The sequence below is a fragment of the Drosophila erecta genome, unplaced genomic scaffold (assembly GCF_003286155.1).
Source record: "Drosophila erecta strain 14021-0224.00,06,07 unplaced genomic scaffold, DereRS2 tig00000000-arrow-pilon, whole genome shotgun sequence".
Lineage (NCBI taxonomy): Eukaryota > Metazoa > Arthropoda > Insecta > Diptera > Drosophilidae > Drosophila > Drosophila erecta.
In genome coordinates, this window is record NW_020825194.1 from 24,352,077 (window position 1) to 24,368,516 (window position 16,440).

A 16,440-nucleotide genomic window follows, 5' to 3' on the forward strand; every position below is an offset into this window, starting at 1 on the left:
CTACTCTTGCCATGTGGCATGTGGAAGCCAGACTCGAATGTTCGGTGAGAGCGGCTTTTGCTGTTGGCCCCATCCCTTTTGCTCTCTTCGGCTTGCCGGCTACAAATCGGCTAAAAATCGCTCAGACGGAAGTGGCGACGTCGCTGTTACCGCACCCACATCGGCAGCGACGCCGGCAGAGAACCTTTCCCTCCCCCCTCTCCCATCCTCTTCCCCATCTTATTTATCTTTATCAGTTGTGTGCCAAGTGTTGCATTGCGTTGCAGTGACGACATTGTTGCAGTTGCAGCAGCGCTGCAGCGTTGCCGATTTTCAGAGCGCCACCATCAAGGGGTTCATTTTTTAAGGCCGGAAATAGCCATTAAATGGGACATGAATCTATCCATTTCTACGAAAATCATGAAAAAGCCGCCTGAGTTTGAAGGAAATAAAAATATCAGCTTGATAATATCTTTCATACCACGTAAATACACATACTTTAAAAACTTGCAAATTTTTAATGCAATTATTATTTAATTAGTATTTGTTTACACTAGTAAACAAAAACTAAAGAGTGAAATCGCACCAAATTCACCTATTTGCTGAGCCTCTGACCTGATTAAGGAAACTTGTTCAAACATTTTGCTTTCCATTCACATATTATTTATTTTTCCCCAAAACGCCATTTAACCACTATAATGCGAAAACACTTTGTACCAACTAAACAAAACTCATTCATCGTGGAATAATGCGAAGTTTGTACTGATAAATAACCCAAAATCGCTCCCTTGTTACCATTTTTTAACATCAATCTGATTAAATATTTACAGCTCATGCCTGCTGCCATTTGCATTCCTGGCTTTGTGGACACAAATGTATCTCGTAAATCAGTACAACTTGCCAGGCGATCTGCGCAGTGTTTCCCATACCTAGAAACTGGGAAATATACCCCACCACCACCACTACACGAGCTCAGAAATGTAATCTCCTTTCCAGTTTTCGATTTCTATTAACTTTTTGGGCAGTTTTTGGGATTCATTTTTTGCGGATGCGAGGCTGTTATCCTTGCGTTTCTTGGGTGGGGTGGGGATATGAGGACCCTCACAGATCCGTGAGTGTTATTTTTTTCGCATTTCCCATAAGCCAGACCGGCAGACAAGAAGAAGAGGAAGAATAAGAATAAGAAGAGGGACGAGAATCACCCCTCACGGACGCAGAAAGAGAGGAACTTTGGCCCCTGCCCCTTCCCCAGCCCCTGCCCCTTCCCACCCCTTACCCGGCATATGCAATTAGAGTATATCTATGCTTGATTTTTTCCGACCATTTTCTGCAAGATGGTTTTTTTATTCGCTTGCCAGATAGAGGAGAGCAGGCGGGAACTTCCCACGATCCTTGGGTGGACTTTTGTACTTTGGAAGACATTTTATGTGCGCAGTGTCATAAATACTTTTAATTAACTGGAAATGCGTGTGCGACTGCCTGGCTTCTTTTTTCTGCTATTCTGTTTTTGTGTTCTTGTGTTTTGTGTTTGCCAGCCGCTCGTGAGTGTCTCTGTATCCGTTTCTGTCCGTTCCAGATACCCGAAAGCGGGCGTGAGTTTCCAGAGGCGTATTTACCATAATTTGCTTGATTTTTTCCCGTATGTCATATCATAAACTCTTGCGGGTGGGTGAGGCGAGAAGGAGGTAGGGTGGCAGACAATGTGGTGCCATAGATATGTGACTAGCACAAGCGCTGCGCACATATTTGAGCAGATGTTTCTCCTTTGGACCGGATCAATGAACTCTTAGTCCAAAATTCGACTTAGACACTTGTCACACTTTTGCAACGAGTGGGAATAATTGGGGCGGTGGTAGAGGGTTTTATACCACCTGGATTACGTGGAAAAAATAATATATATTTAAGGAATTTGTATTTAAATATCACTCTGCTAGGAAGCCTTGGTAATAATACAGGCATTTTCTAGGCAGCTGAATAAATTTAGGGTAATAGAGATAAATACATCTGGAGTATTAAACATGCATTATCATTAGATGTGTTATTCGACAAGTCGCAATCCTGAAACGAATTCATGTAATGATTACACTTATTTAGTTTCCCTGGAAAGTATGCTACAGTTTTGCTCATTACTGGAAATCTAGGAAAATATCAAAGGCTGAGCAGGTTGACGTTAATACTCTACTACACGGTATCAAAACGCCAAGGAAACCCATGTTTGGTAGTATTTTTTTGTATTGTATTGTATATTTTTGTATTGTATATTCGAAAAGGACATAAGTTAAATTCTACACATTTCTGGCTAGCATTCAAAAAGTTATCAACTTGCCCCTCAGCCATTTATCAGCCATTTCGGTTAATTTCCAGCACAGACGCCTTTGGCCGGCAGCATTTCAGGTCTGAGAGCCTGGAAGAGCTGCGCCTGGCATTCATCAGGCTCCTCGATAACCTCGTCACTACTCGCTCCCTGCAATTCCTTGCTCATCAGCGTCGCAGAAGCAACCCCTTTGCCTTCAGTGGGGTGCAAAAATCGGATATAGTACTATAGTACTGTGCCCCCACCGCCACGCCCTCTGCCGCACGAAGGGCCAGACATATGGGAAATGAAAGAGAGTTGCCGGCGGAGCAGGGAAACACAAGAGGAAACCACGACGCCGGCGTGGAATGCAATCAACAAGAAAACTACTTGAGAATCTCCGGCCACGGCGCAATATTCAAATTTGAAAATAAAAGTGAAACAAAAAGGGGGAGGTGCACAGGGTGGACGGGGGGACGAGGGGAAGGGTGGTAGGTGGAACGAGACGATGTTGAAGTAGACGTCGACGTCGCCGCCTGTTTGACAGAATGTCAGTCAGAATTTCGGAGCAGGGGTGGCGTTTTTTATTCAGCGCCAGCAGCATTCGAAGTACACTTGGAGGATCTAAAGTGTTTACTGACCGGAGTTTTAGGGATCAATGTAGAAAACTCTGCAGTATCACTGTGTGGTCTTAACATAAAAAATTATCAGAAAAACATAAAATATACTTGATACTGATTGATCTTTGATTATTTCTTTACAAGACTTTCTTTGATTCAAAACTAAACTTGAACCAGACTTTTTCCACTGTACTGGTTCTTAGATTTTTCTCTTTACCTCAACCGCTGCCTGCAAGGAACATTTATTGAACATCTTGTGGCACATCCTGGATTCTCCACGAAATTGAATGTGTCGTTGTGTAGAAGTCTCTGCACTCCTTGAATTTTCCCAGACGGCAGCACCTTTCTTCCCTATAGCGAAGTAGCTTAAATGCTTCGCCGCATCCATTTCCGATTTCACAGAAATTGGAAATAAATTTGATTTTAAGGTTAATTATTTTACAGACCTTGCGTTCGGGCATTAATATCAGTTAAGTGGAAGGCTTTTGGAAATATCTAACCTTAAAGCTTCACGTGTCATCTTTTATTTATTTGTACTGTATTGAATTAATACACTTCACTAGATCGGTTTAAATTGTGAACAATAACAAACCTTCGTTTATGAGGTAAATATGGGAATGACTTTAGTTTTTTTTCCATTAATGCCCTCTATCAGTTGACTTTATTCATACACATGTGCACAGAAATGTACAAAAAGCAAAACAGTGACTACGAATTACGAATCACATTGCTCAACGATCGACATTGAGACGTGCGACTCCACCAGATCCCCTCCGCCGCCCCTCCGCACCGACTTCCTCCGCCGACTGAAGCCCCATGTGGGGCAAAGAGAGAATACCTAAAGTGGACTACCTGTCCGCCCTAACTGTGAGTGCGATTTCTCAACAAACTCACAGATACTCTGCAAGCGCACACAGCGACCAACCGACTTTCATATATGGTTAGACATTCTCGGTTTTCGGTTTGAGTTTGGGTTCTCGATTCTACCGAACCACGTTCAATGAACTTCCCTCTCTCTTGATGTCTATCTGTATTCCGCTCTCTAGGCCACAAGACTGCTACCAACAGAATGGATTCCTATTTATGTTTAATTATCATTTACATGTAAGTGGAAACACCAACAGACTGTTGTAAGAAATAAAACAAACTTGGCCGGAAAACCAAGGGGCTTAGCTTAAATTTGTTCCACATAGCATCTTTATAGATGTCCGATTTTAAAGATTACGTTAATTTATAATATCCATAAAAGAAAAATATTTGCTTTTAACATTCCTTTTTTTACTCTTGATATACTTACACAATTGAAGCTTTGATGAACAATTTTGTTGTATAATCCAAAGGGTTTTTTTTGGCAGCAATTTCGAATTGAATTTTATAAGATTGTATAATTTAGACATATACTAATGTAATTACAAAAACTTAATTCAAATGTAATAGTAGTGTATAATAAATAAGTAAGCGTTACTTTGCTTTAAAAGAATTTGGCTTTTGTTAAGTAATATAAGAATAGTGTATAATAGTGTATAACTTTAAGAACTTGCGTATTACGTTTCAGAACAATTTTGAACAAACTTTTGGAATAGAAACACTTAAACAGTAATGAGATTTTGAAGAAAAACTTGTCGTTAACACGTGTGATTTTTAATAACAAATAACAAACAGAAAACTTGAAAGAATTATGAGTATTGCATAGATTTAAGGTAGAAACAAAATTTGGTGTTTGATTTTTTTGGGTTTTATAATATTTTTTATGCGTTCGTATTACAACCGTGATTTATGCATTTTGAGTAATATCCTCGGAAACCGAAACATTGGTAGTGATGTTTGTTTGTGGGTTATAACAAAACACAGCACTTTGCAAGCGGGCGTTTACTTTTCGTATCTTGCAGATACATTCTTTTGGGTTCACTTGGGTGAGTTGGGATATTATTTTGAATAATGTTGTCAGCGATAACAAGGCAATAACAAACAACGCGCGTATAACGATGTGCGATCCAGAGATCAGGGAGATCCGCTGATCACTTCCACTTTCTGCTGCGTTCGATTCGTAAATGTTGCGTACTTCTTTCTTGCCAAAACAAATTCCGAAAAACCGGGCGAAAAGAAAGAAGCAGAAAGAGAGCGGAGAGCCCGCAACCCGAAACAGGAATGCAATTGCAGGGGATCATGAGTGCCAGTGGCAGGAGAACGGAGAGAGAGCTCGTAACGGGGCGCATGAGCAGGAATGCAGCAGGGTAACAAAGCCATAAGGGAGGATAATGCATTCGGATCGGAGAGACCTCTCGGGAAGGAGCAAATGGGAGAGCTGCGTTCCGGAGAAGCAGAGGGAACCGGAGTGCGGAGAGCTTTTCTCCGAGGTGGCATGGACATCAAACAATAGGCGTCTGGACTGGGATTTCCAGCCTTTGTTCCCAAATCCTTGATTGACTAAATGACCCAACTACGGAGGCAAGCCGCGAAGCAGGAAACTTGGATGGCGGCACTTGGAGAAATAATAATTCCAAAAATGTGCCTTCGCGCAGTCCACATAACGTTTGTGCAAAACGTGTTAAATCTCAGAATGACATATTCCAATTAAAAAATCAACCTGATAAACTAAAAAATTAATAGTACCCAAAAAAATGGTAGCTCTTTATCCAAAAGCTTCTTGAAACAGTACCTTGAATTTACAAGATGATAACAGCTTTTGTTTCTTGCATATATTAAAAAGGGGTAATTTAATATGTTTGTGTGCATTGTCGGAAATAATAATAATTTTTTAAATAACCCAATGCATTTTTCTCTGTGCAAGGAGGGAGTAAGCTGCGGTGTGAAAGGGAAGGCAGCACCGAGGGAATCACCATGGAGAGTTACCTATCGTACTTACTTACTACCAGTAAAAGTTGTCCGACCTGAAAATGGCCTCTTCTGGCGATAATGATGTTGACAGGTGCTAATTGCTTGCCTAGGTCTAGGTCCATTGAACCCCAGACACCAGAACTTAAGAGCAACACAAGCCAACTGAAGACCAAGAAGGAATAACGCTTTTATGGTCATGCAAATCCAACAAAAGAAGTCCAAATCAACCGGAAGTCAGAGTTGCAGAAGAGGTGAACAAAAATCGCAGAAGATCGCTCGATCGGTACTGACTTAATAACAGGGAGTGAACAGGACACGTCCCTTTTCTGATTGCACACAAAAAATAAATTATACAGAGAACGCACTTCAATATTCGCTGACTTCTGAGATTAGCAATCAAAGTTCGGCGATTTTATTTTCACATCATGAGATCTGAATGAATTAAGCGTTTAAAACTTATTAGGTCCCATACAATACTATGTTTATGAAAGCTTTTTAAATAAATGTATTGGTGAATGTAACATAAAAAAATATGCATCTAAAATCTTAAGATTATCAAATTAACAAAAGAAGGGTATATCTATTGAGCTAAGTCAATTCGGTTGATAGACACAGATATGCAGACTTTCCGCAAAAATGTAATTATTATTCCGGTAATAAAATTGCAATTTTTATTACATTTGCTAGTCAAAAATGACGGAGCTAACACCGACAAAAAAAGGGTGAGCAATCAATTTTGAAATATAATCAGTTTACGGGTGATTTTGCAAAAAGGGAGAGCGGAAGAAAGTCTCCGCAGACGTCGTCGGAAGTAAGATTATGAAACAGGAGATTGAGTTGTCGCCGTCTGGGATCCAATTTTCCCCCAGGTGCTTTTTGGGAGGCCACGCGAACCCCACGGACAATAAAAGTCACAGAGCTGCGATGCCTGTACTGTACATCCCATAACTGTCAGGTCCTGAAGGATAGTACAGACTGCCCAGGACATTGCACTGCCGAGAGGTGAGCGGAGAGCAGGAGCAGCAGCAGGAGCAGGGAACCATACAAACGGGAGAGAGAGAAGAGCTCGTGTTGCACTCAGGGGGTTCGATGAGGTTTGACAGAGGGTCTGACTGACGTATTGCTGCGATGTATATGCATGAACCATCGAGGAAGGAAGAGGAGAATAGTTTGCAGCTGTCGCTCTACGGCTTTTACTACCGCTGACACACACAATCACCAATCACCAATGCAAACCAACCTTCTTAGCGCATGCCACAAACAAGAAAAGGGGAGTTGGCATAGTTGAAAAAGGGAACGCAGCGAAGGATCTTACAGACATTCCTACAGATGGCAGACGGTCTCTCAGGGGTCAGGCCGATCCTTACAGGGCAGCGTCCTCGGCCGAGGATCGTATAAGAACTGTAATGGTGAGGGGTTCTTGTGGATCTGGAAAGGCTCCGAGTTGGAAAAACCATGAGGAGTACTGGAACATACGATCGATCAATTGGTGTCGCTTCAGGATCCATTTCAGCTACTCAAACATCTGTTGAATAGATGAAGTACGATGTTTACCAACTTAAAATAAGTTTAAGTGTATATGAATTTAATAACAAAGTATTTTTTATTTTCATCGGATTCATATGGTTTTTTGAGCAATTTTCTACTAGCTTCCCACTAGCTTCTTCTACAAAACTACAAAAGATACTTTTGGATTTCTGGATTAAGCTGATATTTCTTTAATGTAACTAATAGTTTATTGGTAGGAGAATTGTGTATCTGACTATTCAACAGCTGCTGATCTATTACTAGCATTGTAATTACTTCCACCGGTTGAGTTCTGAATATCCTCACTTTTTAGTAATAAGAACCGATTGGAGTTGGGATCATTAAGCATAGAGACAGGAGAAAGAACGAGGCGAAAGAGATAGAGAGGTGGCTACCTGGACTACCTTTGGCCCATCTGATCTGAGAAGATCTGGTCTGGTCTGGGCCGGGACTTGGACCTGAATCTGAACCTGAGGCTGAGTCTGAGGTTGCGGCTCAGGCTACACCGGTTTTCAAATTTGGGATATGCTCGCCTCACGTTTTCTGCTTTCGTTCATTTCAGCTATTTTAAGTAACAATAACGAGAGGAGCTGCCGGCATAACAAGGAGTGCGACCGGGACGGGAATACGCGGAGCGGTACGGCAACAAAAGCTGCCGTTGCCTGTTCAGAAACCTTCGGGCCAAGTACCAAGTACATTCATAAGAGTAGCGGCGGCCTCAAATGTCCCAGGTTGAGATTCAGGTTCAGGTTGAGGGCACTGAGCTAAAAAGTGTAGTTTAAAATATAAAATTAATTTTACATCCTAAACCAAATTAAACTTAAACTAACTACAACTTTTAAACGTCGCTTTTTTCCAAGGCATTTGCTTTATTAATTAGTCTTTTTCAAGTAATGACCCATAACTCATTTTCTTAATCCGGAAACGTGGTATACGATTTCTTTCAGTGCACGCACAAGATAGGTAGAGGATCTTAGACCGCTCTTTCCACTCGAGTTCCTTCTCTCTTTTTCTCTCTGTGTGCGCTGCGCTTTTGTTTTTCCCATTCACGGAATTCCTGGAAATTTGCCGATCAGTAAATCTCTTGCGCCTTTTGTTGTTGCGTTTCCTACGAAGCGAGAGCGGAACACAGGACAAGATCAGGAAAGGACACTGTCCGAAGGAGGGAGAAAGAGAGTGCAATTAGCCTGGAAGGGACAATGGGGGTATTGGGCTCCAAGTGGATACCGGGCGTGGGAGCTGCTTCTTCCTTCCCAGCAGAAAAGAAATCCCGAACGGAAGTAAGCCAAATCCAAACGAAATCAAATGGTGCGGCAGATGTCCCACCAGGAAACAATATAGGCAAAATACGAAGAAGTGGAAAGGAGAAGAACGAGAGGTGGAAAAGAAGCAGAGAAGCAAAAGGTAGCGCACACGCACTTTTACACCTGGTTCGCTTTTCTTGCGCAAAAGAAGGTGTGGAAGAAGCACCCTTAAAAGGAAAACCAAAAAAATAGTAGTAAGTAGCAGTAGTTCGAGCACCCCTCCATAGCAACCAACATCTTCCACTCCCCACCTCGGTTTCCACCATCCACTTCAGACAGTTCCCGCTGCTGGAATGTAGGAAAGTGGAACGAACCAGGGGTGGAACATGGGCGAGGGGTGCGCCGTGGGGTGCAGCCTGCAAATGTCGCGCTTTTTGCCTTCTTGATAGGGTCTTGTGGGGCACTTACGTGTGTCCCGGTTGCTGAGAGGGTTTGTTAGGCCCAGGGGTAATGCAGGACACTTTTCCTTGCAACGCCAAGTGGAGAAGTAGTACTGTTTAAAACGAAGTAAATACTTGATACACAAAATTGGAAAGCAAGCACTTCTCATAACCAAATGAAATATAACATTTTACAAGATTTTCAGTCAGCCCCTACAGAGCAGTAATTTAAAAACTTGTAATTTTGTTTTGCTATTTATCTATATAGGGTAATTGCTTACTACTCATAAATAATAATTAATTTCATAATACCATGCAAGAGTATTCGAGTCTTCTACTCTCCACAAAGGCAGAGGTCCCTTCTGGTTGCTCTGTAGATGTTGCATGTTGCATGGTATTACACCTCACCCCATTTATTTTCACTCTGTAATTGTTGCTGCCGAAATGCAACAGAAGTTCTCTTGTGATACTTCGCCCTAAGGATCTAGTATTAGAATGGACCTACTGTTTTCGGCTCTCTCTGTTGTTCTTTCAGGGCTTCCTGCAACTGCAACAGGAAGCGGAAAGTGGTTGCTGCTGCGAAGCAGACGTACGATGGGGAACTTGGCTCAAAAGCCAGCATGGTTGCACAGTGGGGCATTTGGGTTTGAGTTTGAAAATTCAAATTTTAATGTGACATGCAGAAATGATAAACAAGATTTCTTTAAAGGAACCCAATTTATAGTTTGTATAAGTAAGTCATTGATTAATTGATTAATAAGATCACACAATAGGATTATTGATAAGATAAGATACAGTCTCGTGAATAAGATACAGTCATACCTTCCTAGTAATTCCGATTGGAAGATTACATGAATAATTTAGGGAACTAGCAACACTTGGAGCAGCTCTCGACTCCAATCAACTGCAGAGGATCACCACCAACCGAAATTTAAGATTCCTCGTTTAAGATTAGCCGGAACATCCACCAGTTTAGAACCAGTGTGCTGCAAGGGCGCACATTTCGAGGGGAGCTGGTTAGAGCCAAAGTCCACTACAGGCATTGACATGTGCCGGGCCACATAGCCACGCAAAGTCGATGGCCCCTTCTCGCCGAGGAGGGTGACCACCAGCAGCACCACCGACAAATCGAGGGCTGCTCCGCTCACGGCACTGAGCCAATAATTAAACTAAACTAAAGCAGTCAGCGGGAGGGGGGAGATGCAACCCCTAGCCGGGAATTGCCAGCCAGCAGTGGGAATAGGGTGAACCGCTTTTCATTCCTCTTTTCGGTGTGTGCAAAAAAATAGTGGAAAAGTAGAGCGAGGGCAGCTGGCAAGCCGAACAAGCAAACACCCTTCCAAGGGAAGGATTAGAAGCCTCAAAACTATTCGTCCGGGTGCAGTTCATAATAGGATAGTACTAGTTGTCAAATTAAATTGAGGTTAAGTTTAATAAATTTAAGTGAAATATAGCTCAACTATTTCGTGTTCCCATCTTTGATCTTTGAACGATTAAATTCTGCTTTACTACAGATGTGCCAGAAATTCAAGGATTTTTAAATAAATTAATGCAGTCCGGACCCGTTCCCTAAGAGAAGGATCAGTGGGCAATGAAAACAAGGATGCTTTCGAGGTTGTTGATCTAAGGTCGGATGATTCGCTCCGAACGTGTCAAACTTCTGGGCAAGCTGTCGAGCTCTCGACGAGGGTAAAGGGGTCAATAAAAATAAAATGGTATTGTAAATTAGAGCAGAGCCAGCCGGAGGCAGGGGGTGCAATGGAGAGGCGAGGGTTGCCGGTTACAACTAATCAGTTGGTCCCCTTGTAGAGGTATGTTGCGCCGGCGCAGTAACAGCTGTCACTATTATTTTTATTTTCCATGCTATTTCTGCTCTTGTTTTTCTTTGAGGCCGTGCTAGGGCTGCCTGGGGCAGTTCGGGATACGTCGCGCGTGTCAAGAAAATCCTGAAAAATCTTGGTAAACATCCTGGCCCGAAAGCGGCGAAACTGTGCGAAATCAATACAGATTATGTGCGAGACCGGGATAAGGCGACAGTTGGCCGCCTACCTACAAAGTAATGGGGAGGGATGCCTGATGCAATGTGCAATTACATGCCTAGAATTGGAAAATCGGAAATCAGAGCGGGTTAGAGGTGAGGATCAGGGCCAGGTAGAAAACCGGACGGCCCGTGTGTGAAAATCATCAGAGCGGAATTAAGTCCCTTTCCGAAAAGCCGTGGGATTAATTAGCATTTGGTTTCGGGACAACATTTTCGCCCCGGGCCCGTTTGTCCCTACTAAAATTTAAATTTATGCATTTGGCGGGCAGCAGCGTGTCAAGTGAATGTCAAACAAATCCGTGAAAACTATTTTTTGTTGGAATCATCATCCCAGTGGGGAAATTCAAATTGATTTGTAAGCTTAATATGAAGATAGGAGAAAGAGGAGATAACCAGTTCCTGTGAACCGTGTGACATTTGGCGGTGTACAGAAATACTGAAATAACCATCCGCCGATCCTTGCCCACCGGCGGACTTACAAGTTTGTCTTTTGATGTTTGTCCGCGAGTCTGTCCGCCAGTTTGTTTCGCCTTATTTCGTTTCGGGGTTAACTCGTTCCCTGGCTTTGTTTGCCCGGTTGTTTGTGGTCCTTCAAAGTTGTTGGCTGTCGACTTGTCCACGGTTGAGTGGACTCCGGTTCCTTGGGACGATTGAACCCGCAAAGGGTTCACCATGGGTTAAGTGCAGATCGAAGTGAGGAAATTTTATTTGCATACAATTTAGCTTAAATAATTTGTTTACACAAACGATTTGTCCGGGGAACTACAAATAGGAACATGGGATTATCTGATCTGTAGAGCTGGGTTCCCTTTGATGACGCTAATGCCCTAATTATATTTTTTTGAACAAGTCTGTTAATCGACGTTTCATTTTATACAGTCATGTAAATAACTACCCAAATGACGATATATTATATAAATGTATAATAACTTACCAATAATTCAATGATGAAAAGAAACGATCTGCACGAAAAGTATGATAGTTTGGTTAAAATAAATATGATTTCTCCGGTACCTACACACATATAAAATAAGTTTAACGAACCCGTAGCTACATTCTTGAAACTTCTTAAAAATCTTCTAACCATGTGTTTGTGGATGCATTGTCACGTTTATTCTACATCAATCTACGAGAATGCGAGGCTGGGAAAACACATCCCTCCTTTGGCCAGGGGCCCTAACCTAAATCAACAAATCGGGCTAAAGCTATCTGCTCCGATTTAGAGCAGAAACTTGGAAGGGCTCGGAGGCAAACACAAATGAACAAACAGCGCACAGGCAATGCCAACAAAGTTGTCAAATCAAACAGAGGACTTGAGGAGCAGAAACGAGATCCAACCTCTGTCAGATCCCGATTTGGATCGCCATGGTTTTGGTGTTAAAAATATGAGAAACATTTATAACTTTTTGCTGAAGAGTTCTTCTCCTCGCTGGCTGGCATTTAAAGAACTTTAGCGATTTATGCGTCTGTCAGCGGAGGCAGGCGAAACCTGATTTGCTGCTGACGACCAAGAACGGGGGCTAAGGCCAGGAGGCCCAGCCAAAGTCGCAAGAGTTTAAAGGGCCCGAGCGAGTGTAGGTAAGAAATAAAACCAGACCCCGGTCCAAAGGGGAGGGGCAGGAGGAGTGACTACGCAATAGATGGCAGGAATCGAAGCGGGAGACTGCGGCCAGAAGACTCCAAGCACTCCTCTGCTGCATTCCGCTGGCGACTGCGACTCCGAACTTCCAGCGCTTCACTCGGCCACATGTTGCACACACTGTGAGAATGAATTTAATTAAGGCAAATCCGTCCCACAGCAAAAGGGACCAAGGGACCAATGGAGCGCCACACAACCCGACCAGACACCAGCCAGACCCCGATCCAGATCTTCACCAGCGGAGCCAGCTGAGCGCGTCTAGTCCAAAGTCTAGTCTTGGCCAACCGTGGGACCAGATCGCGGCCAGATCGATGAAGCAGTAGCGTCGAGTTTCCAACCAACATGAATTGGTTATGACAAGTAATACGTTTCACTATAGTTCAGTTCTTGGAGAAACGTTTTAGACGGACTAATGAGTAATCAAAATGAGTAATTTGATAAACAAATATGACTATTGAACCAACAGATAACTTTTACGCTTTTAATCAAACGACAAAACGGAATACAGCTCAGTTAACATTCAATGTAATTTTATACAAACGACGATAAAAATGTTGCGATCTAGTTATTTTTGAATAACTAATTATGTGAAGTTATTTTTGTGGATTACCCAACTTCAGAGAAAATTCTATATGTCAGACATTACTCACCAAAAACGCAAGCAGATTAGTAATTAAGTACCACAAATTGCCAAGTTCGGAGCTAGACTAGCTGAGAATGAAGCCTGTCGAGGGCAGATAGTGCCACAGTGCTCATTTGGTTTATCAACAAAAGCCATATTTGCGGTTAGTTGGGGAAGTCAAGTGGGGTACTAGGTTCCGAGGGTTCCACATGTGAACACAAATTGGAATCAATGTGCAGCCGTTGTTGCCACGATGTGCACCGCAACAATGCCAATTAAATCCCATTTCAGTGGCACATTAAAATGCAATAAAATATATTCCGTGTGACTGTGTGAGCGCTGACGCTTCCTCCATTGGAGCGTTAAAAATATTTCATGCCCAATACACAGTCCCGGGTCTGTGGCACGGCATTCGTGCTTCCTTGCTGCACATGCTCCGAAAACTGAGGCAGCCGAGCCCAGAGAAACTACGCGTAGAGATGCTGAGGCTGCCCGGGCGATAAGCGCACAATGGGTATGCAGTTTTTAGAGTTGAACGAATTATGTAGCCTCGAAAACGAAATTCGCCGCCGCATATTTAGCTCGCATTTCAGCATAATTTGATGTAATTTCAGCGGCCTCCTGCAACATTTTGTGTCTGTGCTGGCGATGGATGCTCAAGAGCTTGGATTGCCGAAAGCCACGAGATCGTGGCAGCCAACTGGCCACGAAATTATATTGCGGAATATTGATCAGACCCGATCCCAAGGTTTCTCCACTCCCTGCGATTCGAGCGCGTCCACATGCCCAAACTTCCGAAACTGCGTGACCGCCCCACAGAATTTTATTTTTATTTTGAGCATTTTTATATACTTATATATACATACCTAAATCTACACAAGTGAAAGTTGTCTTTATGCACCTACTGCTCGGGTATACTATTTCTTTATTGCCGAAAAAATCATTCTATTTCTATTTTATTTTTCTTTTTTAGAAATATACGTGTATACTTAGATTAAGTTTAGTCAAACATAACTCACACCAAATTTATAGTATATATAGTATATACAAAACCTATTTTATGAGTACATACTCATAGTAATTTAACTATGCAGAATAATATTCAGTCAGAAGTGACTTACCAAGCCGTCCCTACCACTGGTACCGTTTTGCTAGGATTATAGCCGACTCCCGCCTCTCTGCCAAGAATCCTTATATATGTGGGCAATGTAAAGAATCTTTATAAGCAGTGGAACTTCCAGCCCCTCTGCCCCCCTCAAAGGGTGTCAGTTTGTCAGGCTTAGCTGGCCAAGAAGCTCAGGCGATTAACTGTGGCTCGCGACTTGGCCAAAAGGGTGCCCTACCACCCCTACCACCCCTACCACCCCTTCACTCCCTAAATCCCCCTTGACAAACCGCAAAAGTGAAAAATTTCGCCCGTTTTTGTTATCTTAACCCGTTTGTGGCCCCAACCCCAATGGTGACTGCATTGCAATGAAATAAATGAAGTTAAGCCAATTTGGGGTTAAAGCCAAAGAAGGAATTCATTATTTTTGTTGATGTTTTTTATTTGCGGTCACCACTCGAAACGTGTGTCCTGCTGGGAAAAAGGAATTCGCACAAGAATTGTGAAAAACAAGCTTCTGTTGACCATCGAATAATTTAACACTCTGGTTATAAACAAAAAAGTATTTAATTGTATGGATAAATACGTTCTTAATTACTTGTAAGAACTTACAGTTAAGCAGTTCAACTCAAAAAAGAATGTTTCACAGATTATAATATATATTAAAATATTACGCATACGCCGTGTTGCGCGGTTTTTGTATATTTTCTTTACTTTGCAAAAATTAAAGAGTATTTTAGATAGAGCGTTTCGAGCGACCAAGAGCAACCGCAGAAATGTGACAAATGCAACAATAGCTGTAAAAAAGGGAAACAAGAAGGAAGAGGCAGTGCAAAAGCAGAAACCGCAATAAACTTGAGTGGAAACCCAAAGATGAGGCGCAGGATAAGCCAGGAAAAGAAGGCAAGACCGAAAATGGCAGCACTTGTTAAGTTAGCACGCGGAGAATGGCCTTATCTAAGGCCCAAACTGTATGCTTTGCATATATTGCACACACACGACCGATAAATTGCTATATAATGAAAGGTAACCAATCGCGTAACCAGTTCTGTACGATAGCATTCACCAGCTTTCAATGCTGTTGCTGCTGTTTTTGTTGATGTTTCTCGCTGGTGCTGGGCGGCCAACTCCAAAAGGGCATCACAAAAACGTAAACAACATCCCAAAACAACAACAACAATCGGCCATAACAACCAGCATTCGAGACAAGAGGGCTGAGATTCAGGGGCCGAGAATTTTAACCAGAAAGGGGAAAGGGGGGGGCCACCGCCAACGGCGGCTACATTCAAAACAACAACAAAACAAAACAGTACAAAAATATTGGAGTGGGAAATTAATTTATTCGAGGGAGGGATTCGAAATACAGATACCTTTTAAACAAATGAAGAACTTGAAAGTAGGCCCAATAATTTAGCTTAAAAATAATATTTATATTGATTGTTGATACTTGGGCATTTGCCAAATTATTTATTTTAAACATATTTACCTATAAAGCGAACAGTAAATAATGTTTCAATAAATAATAATAAATAAATATTTATCCAAATTAAAAACGATACAGCAAAATATGCGCCGTCTCGAGGGAAGTTGCCCCATAAAGCAAACGTGCAGCACACAGTAAACACAACAAAAATATATTTGAAATAGTTTAGAATAATGCAAAGCTCATTATACCAGACAATTCATAACCTATAAAGACTTTTAAATATAATGCAAATTTTGAGGATTCAAGCATGGATAGGATTTAAGCATCATTCCACAAAAATACAGTGTTTCATGCACCCAATGCTTTTCGCTCAGTGTAAAGATGCAAGGAGCAGACAAAGATGCGTGTCTGGCTCTTTAGACATACATCCCCTGCTCCTTGGACGAAGCTTCTCCACCACTCAGCATCCTTTACTCCTTCGTTTGCACTCACATTGAGAATTCCATTGAAATCGTTTGAAAATTGAGCCCCATGCTGGACCAAGTTGGAGGTGCAAGGGGAAAGTGGGGACTTGGAGGGGTAGACACGTCTGCCGCCTCTCTTGTAATAAATAAACGCCAGCCGAGCAGCGACAACAACAATATCAAGAAATAAAACGACAGATGA

At 42.2% G+C, this 16,440-nt stretch overlaps 1 protein-coding gene across 4 annotated transcripts in view; it reads right to left on the reverse strand.

Annotated features, from left to right (window-relative positions):
- The window catches only part of LOC6553411 (transcription factor E2f1), a 40,372-nt gene that overhangs the window by 13,074 nt on the left and 10,858 nt on the right, over positions 1–16,440 (reverse strand). The window contains exon 1 of one of the 4 annotated variants that reach the window (XM_026975961.1): positions 4,190–4,983. The exons of 1 other annotated variant lie outside the window; for it this stretch is intronic. The gene's annotated coding sequence lies outside the window, so the exon portion shown is untranslated. Of the gene's footprint in view, positions 1–3,484; positions 3,727–4,189; positions 4,984–11,916; positions 11,945–16,440 lie in introns of those variants that run through there. 2 more of the 4 variants (XM_015154136.2, XM_026975962.1) reach the window with 2 other exon arrangements.